This window comes from Momordica charantia (assembly GCF_013281855.1).
Source record: "Momordica charantia cultivar OHB3-1 chromosome 7 unlocalized genomic scaffold, Mcharantia_2.0 BLBB01000007.1, whole genome shotgun sequence".
Lineage (NCBI taxonomy): Eukaryota > Viridiplantae > Streptophyta > Magnoliopsida > Cucurbitales > Cucurbitaceae > Momordica > Momordica charantia.
This window is the reverse complement of record NW_028275165.1, coordinates 18,348,698-18,362,295: the sequence shown is the minus strand read 5'-3', so window position 1 is coordinate 18,362,295 and position 13,598 is coordinate 18,348,698. Positions and strand designations below refer to the sequence as shown.

The 13,598-nt window shown below is 32.9% G+C and overlaps 1 pseudogene across 1 annotated transcript; it reads right to left on the bottom strand.

The window, feature by feature from the left end:
• Positions 1 to 4,185: 4,185 nt before the first annotated feature.
• Positions 4,186 to 11,950, bottom strand: LOC111009684 (splicing factor U2af large subunit A-like; annotated as a pseudogene). The gene is made up of 14 exons (XR_015792241.1): positions 11,769 to 11,950; positions 10,557 to 10,844; positions 10,158 to 10,283; positions 8,999 to 9,069; positions 8,614 to 8,701; positions 8,287 to 8,360; positions 8,104 to 8,151; positions 7,967 to 8,026; positions 7,551 to 7,611; positions 7,333 to 7,445; positions 6,784 to 7,230; positions 5,184 to 5,319; positions 4,819 to 4,883; positions 4,186 to 4,479 (listed from the first exon to the last, which is right to left on the bottom strand). The product of XR_015792241.1 is annotated as a splicing factor U2af large subunit A-like (transcript).
• Between the last annotated feature and the right edge of the window lie 1,648 nt (positions 11,951 to 13,598).

The window sequence follows — 13,598 nt, the reverse complement described above, 5'->3', positions numbered from 1 at the left end:
GAATGCAACACATTGAAGTGGGAGTGATCAAGTGCTCCATTTATAGGTTGCTTTGAGAAGCTTGGTCATTCCTCTTATAAGGTCTGATCGTCGAAACTTGGGTCAACTTTGAGAAGCTTGGTCAAGGTCATTCCTTTTGTGAGGTCTTACAAGGTTTGGTGGTTCATTGCTCAAGGTGGGTTAAAGGTTAGAGCTTTCGACTTAAGTTGGGCGTTTAAGAGTTTGAAGTTGAAACTTGGAGAAGGTCTACCTAAGCTTATATTTGATGGGAGCTCATCCTTATGGCGAAACAAACCTATGTAATAGGTTAATCCTAGGCGGAAGGTTCTTGAATAATTGGACACGTTCCAGTCAATCCTACTTGCTAGATGACTCTTAAACTTTGAAGAACCTCTACATTAAAATGGGGGAGGTGGTTAATTAATTTAATTTAAAAATAATTCTAAATTAAAATTAATTACCTAATTAAGTAATTAAATTAAATTAAATATTAATAATTATTAATTAATTAAATCAAATTATATTAAATTAATATTTAATATTTAATATTTAATTTGATTATTTAAATATTAATTAATTAATTAAACTAATTTAATTTCATTAAATATCTTGTTTGACGTCATCTTCAAACAGGTCGGCTCGGCCGGTTTTTGACAGCTCAATTCAGGAAAAAAAAAGTACTGCTGTATAATATTATATTTATTCACACTAATTTTACTTTTGTAAATAAAATTTTAATGACGGTGGACACACCACATATTTATTATTACGATACAATAATTATTATTATGATATTGACGAAACATGAAGTAAATTGAAGAAATATCCCCATTACATTTTACAGTAGTATCATAAATTCTCTCACATTTACGTGTAAAAAGGTAAAAAGGAGGGCACCCAAAATAAAAGAGAGATTTGGGAAAGTAGAATATTTATTGTGCATTGTGCAATAAATGTATGAGAAAGAATATAGAAAAAGGAGCAATGAGGAACGGGTTAAAAGAAAAAGAAACTTGATTGTGTTCGAAACTTATGGATCCATTTTTGTTTATTTTCTTTCGTTGGAACGAAAGAAAGAAACTTGATTGTGTTGGAAATGACAACGAGAACCAGAACAAAGAAAAAAAAAAAGAGTAAAGAGTTAAATTAGGGAACGTTGGCAAGAAAAGAGAGTTTGATGTAACTTTTTGTTCATCTCTATGAGTTCGTTGCGAAAGTCGCGGAGGTCCTCCATCCGCTCCTTGTGAGCTTTGGCCCTCTCCTCCATCTGCTCTCTGTGAGCTTTGTCCCACTCCTCCATCTGCTCATTGTGAGCTTTGGCCCGCTCCTCCATCTGCTCCTCGTGAGCCTTCTTCATCTTTTCTATCTGGCCCCTTAAGAAACTATCCTCGGCCATTTCTTCAACCTCTCCCCATATCTCCCTCTCCCACCTTTCACACATTATTATTATTTCATCAACTCTAGAATTCTCATTCTTTAATTATTCCTATTATTTATACACACTGATATTCAAACAATAATAATAACAATTCCCTATAATTTTGTTGAATCAAGCAACCACTTCTTCGTTAATTTAGATAACTTTGGAGTCCAAGTCTTTTGCAATTAGTTTTTTTTTTTTGGTTGACCCACCTAAAAACTTCTAATATACAATTCTAAAGGTAATTTATATATATAATTTTAAATGCATTGATATAAAAAAAAAACACAAAATTGATTTATTATAAAAAATAATAAATTAAATAAAAAAATCTAAAACTAAGTTATATATGACAAGATTTAGGGTAGCGCGTAAATTGAATATATAGCTACGTCATGTTTCTTGAGTGCAAGTTTTTCGAAATACTCCTCTTTTGTGGTTTCACATCCTTGAAAAATACACGTAAGAAATGTAAACTTGTGAAAAGAAATCATTCAATTAATAAATGATTTAAATTAAAAATTTATTCATTTAAAGATTAAATCAACTCACTCTCCAACTACAACCCTTGGATATATGTGGAAATAAACTAAATTCTATATAAACTTCCTTATATCCTCATATATACAATAGTTCACACGAAATCAGAAATCGAAAACAACCGTTGGAGACTACTTGGACATGGAAGGAACATTGAAAGGGTTTAACAGTGCCAAAAAAAAAATAGGATTTTCAACATTGTACAAATCTGAAAGAGAAAACTATTATGATATATTGGAATGCAAACCTTTCGATCGAAATAAATGGAGACGAACTGCTCCGGCAATGGAGGGGGACCAGAGATGAAGGAACGGCGACCGAAGACGAAGGAGCTGACAAAAACGATGAGTTTTTTAATAAGAATAACGGAGACAGCAGCGGGATAAGAAAAACGGATACGGCAGTCGGAGAAGAAGGCATCCAGACGACGGCGGAGGCGAAGGAATGCAGAGACAGTCGACCGGAGACGGAAAACAAAGGAAGCAGAAGAGTCGGAGGAAGGGATTTGAAATTTTTCGAAAATGGATGATTTTGGAGATTTTTGTGGTTTTGGTTTTTTTTTTTTTTTTTTTGGAAAGTACAATTAAGCAAGGATTTAAATTGTAACTTCCCAATTTACCAATTTGTGATTTTAAAAATTATTTAATATTACAAAAGAATATATTAGTAATTTGTGTGATGAGTACCCTCCTAATTAGGGTTGTTTTATGACAAAAGTGTAAATTCTATACATTTCAATCATTTTATGCAAATATGATTTCTAAATAGTCCATCAATGTACAAATCCCTACTTAAAATAAGGAATTAGTGAATATGCCTAAAAGAAAATAGAGGAACGAGGCAGACATCAGCATGTGCAGTGGGGCTACTGCAAGTAAACTCACATGGTCTGAGCTCCTATGTTGCTCTATCATTTGTTAAGGATCCCACATTGATAAAAGAAGAGACTTTAAATAGGTTTATAACAAACATGTGCTACTATTCTCATTGTCAATTGATTTTGAGATGGAACGTCATGAATATTAATTTGGTATCAGAGCCCAAAACACTCCCATGAATGAGCTAAGCGAAAGAGTTTAAACTTAATTGTTTAGATTAGCCAATTTTATAAAATATCAGAATTTCTTTCAACGGCAAATTTACAACGTTTTTTTTTTTTTTATTAACAAAGCGAATAAAAAATCAAACATTGAATTGAAATAATCTAAATCGATTTGACCCAAAAAAAAAAAACAAACTAGTAGAAATTCATTTATTATTATTAAAATAATAATTTAATTATATTCTATAAATAAATGAATAATGTAATGTAAGTTTATTAGAAAATTGTCACTAAAATAAATATATTCAAATCTTCACAGCAAATATTAGAATTTCCTAATATTTAAAGTTGATGAATTTGAAATAGGATATGTAAAATAAAAATAAAATTCTTGGAAGTTCAATTTCTTGTTACATCATCACTTAATTACATTATTATGGATATGTGTAAATAATGATAAAACTCATTATGATAATATTTCCCTTCACCTTCTTATATGCATTTTTTCAATTATTATTTTGAGGAAACAAATAATTTTGTTTTTCAATTATATAAAAAAACATACATTTAAATAAACACCTCTCGTTCTATTCCAAAGAAAATATTTATAAAGAAAGAAAGAAGTTACAAAGCTTTCATTTCAATTTTTTTTTTTTTTTTTTACTTCTATCGTTCTACGATTTCATAAATTAAATATCAATTACTATAAAGAAAAAATGACAAAATCCCACGATATTTTAAACATCAAAATCAATTGGTGAAACCTCCAATTCCGCCATTGGGAAAATAATAGATTTTTTTAAAAAAGAAAAAATAAGGAAAAATAAAACAGTTCTAGTTTTAGGTTACTAGACATTTCTGAGGTTCATTTCTATGGCATACCCAAATTGGTTTTGCGAAAAATAGACACCCAAACCAACATTTTCAAAATCAGACCAAGCCACCCACCCAACAAAACCAAACCAACTAATCATTTTACGATTTCAAACTTGAGAAAAACCGACCAAACCAACCAGGATAGTTCAAACCAACCGAACCCACTCAATTTAGTAAATATAGTCCATTTTCCAAGTTCTGCCTGCACTCCAAGAAAAGAAAAAGAAAGGAAGAAAAAAAACATCAAACCCATCTGAAAAATAGTGCCAAAGATTCAACAAATTATAAGTTTCAAGAGAAGAGGAAGAATAAGAAGAGAGCTGAAGCTATATATCCATTATAGCTAAGATTACAGATTATCACACAATCTTTACCACTTAGAATAAAGGTAGATTACTTTTTCTGGTTTTTTTGCTAATGACAAATTTGTCCATAACTGTGTTTGTAAAAGTACTGAGAGAAATTAGGCATCATACTCCCCTTGGGCAAACTTGTTCTCTGGATAGAATACAGCCACCACTTGGTTCCCTCCAAATTTTCTTCCATTCAAACCAGCTCGAGCTTTGGTTGCGCTATCAATGTCTGCGTACTCCAAAAACACCTGCTACAAATTAAGTCACGAGAACAGATCAGATACAAGTGTCCGTACCATCTCACGGACGCCCTCTTGGTGGGTGAATACTAAATATTCAAACTAGTTTTGCTTGCTAGAACCATTCCTGAAAGAAGGGGACTAAACAAAAACAAGAATGAGAAAGGATCCTTTTTTTCTTTTCCGGGACAAAACTTGATGAAACGGAGGAGATCTAAGTGAACGGTGAATGGAAAGAAAATCTGAGATTGGATTTTCACAATTTCTCCATTCCTTTCAAGGGATAAAAACCAATTTCCCAGGGACGAAATGAAAAACATGGTTGCATAAGGTGCAAGAAATTCATGCCTTTCCAACTCCGGGTGCCATATTGTTGGGTCTAGGACGGGGGATAACAACGTTCACGAGTGTACCTGCAAAGGAATAATAAAATCATTTGAAACCACAAATTTGCAGAATCGAATAAGAAACACATTACACATATCAGGTGAGTGATTTAAAGATAAGAAGGTTATGGAGGCTTGTCTGTAAGTTCTTTGTCTGATTCTTTCTACCAGAATGTGAGGACAAGAAAAGGCTGTAAAACAGAGATATCACACAGAAAAAAAAAACAAACAAGAAACCGATAAGTATGCATGAAGCCTTGAAGTTCATAACTAAAATATAGAAAATCCATGATGAGAGGTAAACAATCGATCGGTGCATTAGTTTACCAAATTTTCCGCCTTCCCCACGCATGTCTTCCATGATATCTTTGTAGTCTTCGTCATTAATAAGCTCTTCGGGAGAAACAACTTGCGTAAGACAAATAACCTTGGTGGATACAGCCCTTGGTTGTAGGATCAGCTTCTGCAAGAGAAATTTAGTAAGACAATGAATCACCAAGATAATACTTCACAATTATAAATTACAATACATCAGGACTGGGGATGAGAAAGCCCCCTCCTGACGAAAAGCTAGTGAATCAAAGCTTTCCAAGTGTGTTTTGAACCCATAGTAAGCTGAACACTATTTTAAAAAGAATCAAAAGAGGCTACAGCACCCCCCAAAAGTAAAAAATTCTTTGATTTCTCTCCCTCAAAATATTCCAAAGCAAAGCTCTATAACTACTTTTGTCGGTCCTAATTAACGGCATGTTTGAAGATGATTTTAGAACGGGTGATTTTAGAAATGGCAAGTGACTTTGTTAAAGTGATTTCTATATAATTGTTTTAATATCTGGTTACACACTTTTTCAAGTGATTTTCATATAATTAAAAATGATTTTGAAAGATTTATCTTTGATTTCAAGGTAATTCTAGAACCACTAAACAAACAACGTACATTTGAAAAATTATTTAACACCATTTATTAGTTAATAATTATGATGAAAAAAAAAACATGATACATATAACTAAATTAATCAATCTCAATAATTTTATAGGGAATTTTAGAGGGTATGAGGCAAAAAATTTAGAGAAATAGAAATTGGGGACTAAATTTTAGGGAGAACAAACAAAATTAAAGATAAAAAGAAAAAGTTGGAGAGCAACAAAAGTCTTAGAGAGGAAAAAAATAAAATTTCTCAATATTTAAGGTGAAAATAAGATAAAATAAAATGAAAATTTTGAAACTTAAAACAACCATTTTAAGGACTAATTTTCAAATAACTATTTGACCTAAAATCCCTAGCAGAATCACTTCCCAAGTGGTTGATTGGGAATCACTTATGAATCATTGTCAATCATGCCTATTATAAAATAGAAGTGAATTTGGCATGAGAGTGATTCTAGTGATGCCAAAATCACTTCCAAACGTGCCCTAACAATACTCCCTCTAAGTATTTCATCAAACCATCTTCAACTCTCGCTAACATGCTGAACCTTGATTTTTTGTGATACTCACATCACACTAGCAAAACAAAGTTCAGTACAGATTTCAGGTCTTGTTCTTTTTATTGGTTCATTCTTGCTTACATTATCAAGTACTTCTAATGCAAATAGAAAGTACATTCTATAGGTCAGTTATCACTCAAGTATTATGACATTCTATTCCTTTTAAAATAAATGTACAAGTTTAGAATATACAACGCATTTTCCGTCCATCGGGTCACTCCAAAGAACCCATATACATGCTGGTTGAAGCAAAAGGTTAGATATAGCAATCTTGATGAAAATATGTAGTAATAATGTTTCCTCAAGTTTCTCAGTAGAAATAAAAAGACTCTTATATGCCGAGAATTTGATGATAGATGCCTATTATAATTTCTGCACGTGCAATTCATTTAAAAATTCCACATAAATAATAGAGGGAAAGCCTGAAACTTCCACTCACCTGCAGTGCAATTTGCTGCTGTGCATGTAACAAGACGCTTTCTTGTTCTGGTTTTGGTTGGTTAGCTCCTTGATTTGCACGCCGAACCGTGAGTGTCTTCTCGCCCATTTTAATACCGTTCAGGGCCGCACAGGCTATGTCTGTGACTGAAAGATCTTGGTAAACACAAAATGCGTAGCCTTTCGAATTTCCAGTCTCTCTATCTTTCACCAGATCAAAACCTCGTAGGGGCCCAAAAGACTCCAGCAACTTTCTGACCTGCGCTTCTGTCAAGAAATAAGCAAGTCCACCCACAAAGATGCGGCCTGGCCCCTCAAGACCACCAGCAGAACCTGGTGTTATGCCAACAGCAGCTAGGTTTAGATTTGCATTCGGTTGGCTGGGACCAAGTGTTGCTGCAAGTGAAGGATTGTAATCACTAGGTCTTCGCACCTTAACAGGCGCTCCCTAATTAAAAAGAAAATAACAAATTGGAGAAATATTTTCCTGAATAATTCTTGTTCAAACATGAAACATGTACATGAAATAGTTGACAACAAAACTAAGTACCTCAAAGATGATCCCATCCAGGGCCATTGCATTACTGGCTTCCTCAACAGATCTCATCTCCACAAAAGCAAACTTTTTCTCGTGATTTATGTAAACATTTACAACCGCATCTCCTATAAATGATGGATGGTCAACATACAAGCTGATTAACTTGACATGGCAATAAGAATCACCAAGACCGTTAAACATATAAATAGAAATTAAAAAAGTCACCATACCAGGGCCGGCAGTGTTTCCTCCTATTGCCGCCATAACCTGACTGAAAAATGTTGCAACAGACTGCAAACAAAAAATGAACTTTATGGATAAAATACGGTATCCTACTATATGGAACAATGTTTCTGGTATGCCTTTATTCAATCAACTAAAAAAACATGGCAAATGAAGAGGAAATAATATGCCAATAATATGTCAACACAGATATCAGGATGTTTCATCTTTGTCAATACAGATTCAGAATATAAGGAAAACTAAACCTTCACAACCAAATTAGCTAAAGAACTACATCTGGATACATGGATGGCATAGAACTCCAAACAATAATATATGTATGAAGATACGGGCTTCAAATAATTAAATTAAATAATATAATAAAATGCCAATAAAGAAGAGTGACAAGAGGTGCAACAAAAACCTGTTCGTTTGCTGTTGGGGGTAGCCCTCCCACATACACACGCCGGGCATGTCTGGTAGCCTGAAAACAGAACACACCTCGCAAAGTTTTCAGGTTTGTCAAATAATAAAGAGCCGTACAAGGCACCAAATGATTACCTGTTGGGTCATTGCCTGAACTGGCATAACAGGAAGTGCTCCAAAGGGCTGCATGAAAACAAATAAATGGCAAAAAGGGTAAAATACGATCAATACATACATACAACTGTCAAATAATTGATATGTCATTTGTATATAGTTTGTATCACTCCATTCATTTTACTAGGGGAGAAGCAGAATTACCTGACCCGTTGCCAACGGAAACACTGTAGGAAACATTCCAGGAATAGCTGGAGTTGCCCCAGTCATCTGGCCTGCTAAAGAAATTAGGCTAAATCTCAGAAATTAATCACAATTCAACCCAACAACATTGGCACACGCATAATATTTCATGTATCACCTGAACCTACTTGATGCTTCATGAAACACAATATGGTGTATAACTTTAGTCTCTTCCAATAAATTTTTTAAGCATAAAAATTTAATACATGTACAAATTCTGAGTAATATTTGTAGGACTACCAAAAAAGGAATAAGTTTCCAGATGAATATGAACAAGATCTATCTAACCGGTGCATTGGTCCTTCTTGCATATCAAAGCTACAGAAGTCAGCTCACGCCCATTGTCAGCACAGAGGGGCAAGTAGACCAGCATTTCCTTCTCACAACATTCGACGATACATAGAAACAAAACAACAAACAAACACCAAACACAAGCAACAAAAAACAAAAATACCTCTCAGTACCAGAATGAGTGTAGCAAGTAAATAACAAATAATTGTGCAGCCCATCCAAAGACCACATTTTTAAATGGCTACATATGCTGATGAAGGAACAATATATAGCTTACCCAATGACACCATGCATTTTGTTGTCAACTTTCCACACTATATCCAACAAAGAGAAGCAGTTAAATAATACAAAAGGATATTCCAGTGTGTGAGGATTCAGGTACCTGCAGCAGCAGTTGCACCAGGCAATATTGTAGTAGTGGGAGGAGCCATGTCAAAACCACTAATTCTTTTGCTGCAGATAAAAGAATGTCAGCATAACAAGTTCAAAGACAAAAGAAGCAGAAAGGCACTGAACCATGAATCTCATATTAGGGAGAGCCACAACCTGTTTGATACAGAAGAAATTCAACTTGAACTACAAACAGTATGGGAATATATGTAACTTATGGAGCACTTATAGAACCAAACAAAGATAACTTATCACTCACGTTAAAATGTTGTACGGTTCCAAACCATATAACTCGTTTTTAGAAAAATGACACCTAGATACACAACTAAAATACAAGATATGAACATCCCTTATAGAACTATGACCTTAAAAGAATATAATGACAATTATTTAATGCCCAGAGGAAAATAAAACTCTAACTATACATTTCTTAAAATGAAACTGCGGACAAATATTTCAAAACATTCTACATACTAACTAATGTTCTAATCATTTTTCTGTTGTACTCAGAAAAATAAAATAAAAATCATTTTTCTGTTCATTTTTTAAAAAATAAAAATAAAAATTTTCATTTAAAGAAGGAAATTTACAAGGCAAAGGCCTCTTCAATCAGAAAGACCATAATTACAAAACTCCTGATGAAAGGAAAACTAAGAGAGAACAAAAAAATACGGTTCTCCCAAATGACCTTCACCACTTTCTTCGTAGACTACTGACCTACACAAAATAGTATTCTCGCTATCATCATTAATAAACACAGGGAAAATAAAATTAGTAATTTTTCAATGTGTGGAGATTTCAGAAAATAAATGCAGTTGGAGAAATTCCAGATAGCCATAACTCAATCTTTAACATTACAAACAATAACTACAAACAGTGCTTAAAATTTTCAACAAAAATCATACAGTTGACCTAAACAACAACATATTTCAATGGCTTCTAAACATATTATCTTGCAACTCACATTTACATACATGCCAAAACTAAACCCAAAATACAAAGGGAAAGCCCCTCCGTAAAGCAAATAATTACAGTAAAGAGTCAAAATATTGAAACCTACTCAATTTCAATTTTCAACCCATAAACTTCAGATAGATGCACAGTATAACAATATAAAAGAAAAATAAAGCTATTTGACTTCCATAACAAACCTTTTGGAACGTGATCTTGACCATGATGGAGAAGGTGTCCTTGACCTATGCTCAGATATTCCCTTTGAGCGAGAACATGATCTACGTCTATGTCTGTCTTCACGGTCTTTATCATAATCTCTCCGCCTATACATGAAGAAACAGGCCAATTTAATTGCTATTATCTCCAATGGTAAAAGTAATTTTAATCCCCAAAAAAAGGGTTATCATACCACAAAGGTTCGCTAAACACTACATGACAATGACACAACATAATGTGACCATGTTAAAGCTCTAAAGTGCAAAAAGTAAGAGCCAAGAATGCATTGTGAAAAACAATAAGAGCAGATAAATACAGAAAACATTATCTTTAGAACTATAACATGTATGTGGAAAGCAATGATGTTAAATTTTCATTACCTTTCAACGTCCCTACTCCTGTAGTAATCATCTTCATCTCTACCTCTGCCCCCCTCCCTTCTCTCACCTCGATCCCTGTGGCGGTCTCTGTGATGACAGTCACGATTCCTATCACGATCCCTATCCCTATCCTTCTCTCGGTCCCTTTTCCCATCCTTACTTCGCTCCCTATCTCTTTCTCTACCTCGGCCCCGATGATCTCGTTCCCTGTCCCTCTCCCGATTACATCCCTTTTCTCTTTCTCTATCTTGACTTTTTGAAGACTCTTTCATAATCTCGAGAACCATGCTGCAAAAGAATAGTAGATCAGTAAGATTTTGAAGAAACTATTTCATTCATAAAATGAAATATAATAAAGGAGGGGGAGGAAAGTCTCAACCCAAGCTAAGGAAGAGAATACAAGAAAGGCTTTCAATTATTGTATAGCTTCCAAAAAAATTTCTTGAGTTCAAACCAAGTAGCAGCTTTGAAAACAAATTTGAACCCACAAAAAACGAGAAATTTTTCCTTTTCTGTGAAAGCTCTTCTGCGTCATTTGTTCTACATGATCCATAAAAAAAGGATGATGTTTCAGAAGCACTCACAAGAACCATGCTGCAAAAGAATGACATTCACGATATTTTCTTCATGTGAGAGCATTTGGATTAAGAAAGTAAATTTAACTGCAGATTCTCACAGATAGACTAACATGGGAATAGCATACACTTACCAAATAAACAAAAGCAAGTAATTTTACAAGAACATTGCATCGCTTTAGCAATTTATTTAGACAAAGCAACAAACAATCATAACAGTAATGATGTTGTGAGGTAAACAAAAATACCAGAGACAGAAAGTAATAGAAAATGACTTATGTTAGAACGCAACTTTAACCAGAAAACACGTAATCACATAGCTTGCTGGCCATATAAGTCTAAGAACAAAAAGAAATGGTTATAATAAGGAAATTTCATTCCATCAGACCTTTACAATGTCAGCCCCAAGAACTAGACACATTTAAATGTCTCCTACTATCCACGAAATTGCCTAACCTCAAACTAAATCACTATCTTCCAATAGAAAAAACAAATAAAAGTCTCGTCTCCGAGAATTAACTTAAAGACGATGTTTCAATCTTGCAGAATAGGACAATAAACTTGAATCCCAAAATCAAAGCAAAACCAAAAACAACAAAGCAATCATGCATACATCATTTGAGTGTGTTAAGAAGACCTGAGATTTCGAATCGCTGTGACTATCGTGGCCACCATGGCTGCCGCCACGAGCTTGGGGAGAAAAACCATTGGCATAATCGTCCGCACCTTCTCCATTATCTTCGTATCTCCCGTCGTAATCTGCCATGTTTGAATTTTCCGTGTGATCCACTGATTTTCTCTCTGGTATTTGGAATTTGTTTACCGAGAAAATTGGGAGAAGCAAAGGAAACGAGAATCTTACGGTTCGAAAGACGGTTCCCTCTGCTTATATATCAGTCCCTAAGTAGTGGCCCTCAACGCGGCAAGGGGTATTTCTGGTAATTTGGTTTTACAATCAATGGAAAAAGGATAACTAACGTCCAGTCGTTGATCGGAAAAGATAAATCTAAAAACAAGAATCACGGTGGTATTCTATATTGGATAAAACTGAAAATTTTCTAGCCCTCCCGAAGAATTTCCATATTATTATAAGAAATAAAAAAATAGATATATTTTATGTCCACCTATTTAACTCACTCTCTTAATTTAATGGTATACATTTTTCCTCTTATTTACTACTTTTATATGTGATTATTTATTTTTTAATCTATTTCTCATTTTATTATTATTTACGTCTCCATTTAAACGAAAAATTCATTTTTCTTGTAGAATGTTTTCTTGTTCTTTCTTACTTTATTTTTATCTATTCCATTCTAATCATTTTATATCTTTTTTCATCTTTTTAATGCATTAAAATATTTTAATGCATTCATCCCTACGTGAAGAAATAAATCTACAATTATTGAACTATTTGAAAATAAAATTACAAACAAAATGAAAATAACAAAATAAAATAACAAACATTCTTTCTTATTTTAGAAATCTATAAATGACAACAGAGAATAAGATATAAAACTACTCAAATACAAATTTTATTGGTTTGAATAAAGATAAAAAAAAATGTAATAATAGTTAAATTAAAAGTAAAGATATCAAATGTAAACTTACCATAACTTAACTATATCCCAATCAAAAAGTCATAAATTTGAATGCATACATATGTTGTACTAAAGTAAGAAAATTATTGGAAAGGCTTGTTTTTTTTAGTGTTTCTGATATTTGGAACAACTGTTTTTCAAGTTGATTCCCAACGGATACACCTTGTAGTAGTTTTGTCAATTTCATCCATAATGATCTTTGAATTAATAAAGATCTTGCTGTTTCAATAAATAAAAAAAATTAAGATGTCAAAAAAATGAAAGAGGGAAAAAGGAAACAAAATGAATAAAGAAAAAAATTAACAAATAAAAGTTAAAAGGAGAGAAATGAAAGATGTAAATAAGAAATAAATAAAATAAATAATCACCATAAGAAAGGTAGTTATACTATTTAAATGAAAAATTCGTACCCAATCTCTTTAACCCTATTAAAAATGTCCTATTACCTTGAGAAAAGAGGATCAAGCCCTTCTTTTTCTTTCTTCTGATATATAAATGGGCGCGTTTATGTAGTTCGAATTTTTATTCATTTTAATATTTGTACTTTTAAATTATTTCTATACTTTTTCGATTTTTGTTTATTTTAGTCTCTATATTTTTAAAATACTCTTTTTGATTTATGTATTTAAAAAATGATCAATTTGATCCCTGGACAAAGAATAAAAAAATAAAAATAAAAATTCAGTCAGTAAAAATATGGAATCGAATCGACGATTAAAAATTGTTTTGTAATTGATCGTGTACAAGTAAGAAGATTACTTGAAATAAGTAAATGGTTACTTAGCATGATCCAAGACAAGATAAAATGGACAATTAGAGGAATGACTATATTAAATAGTGCGACCTAAAAATGGCAAAAAGTATCTAAC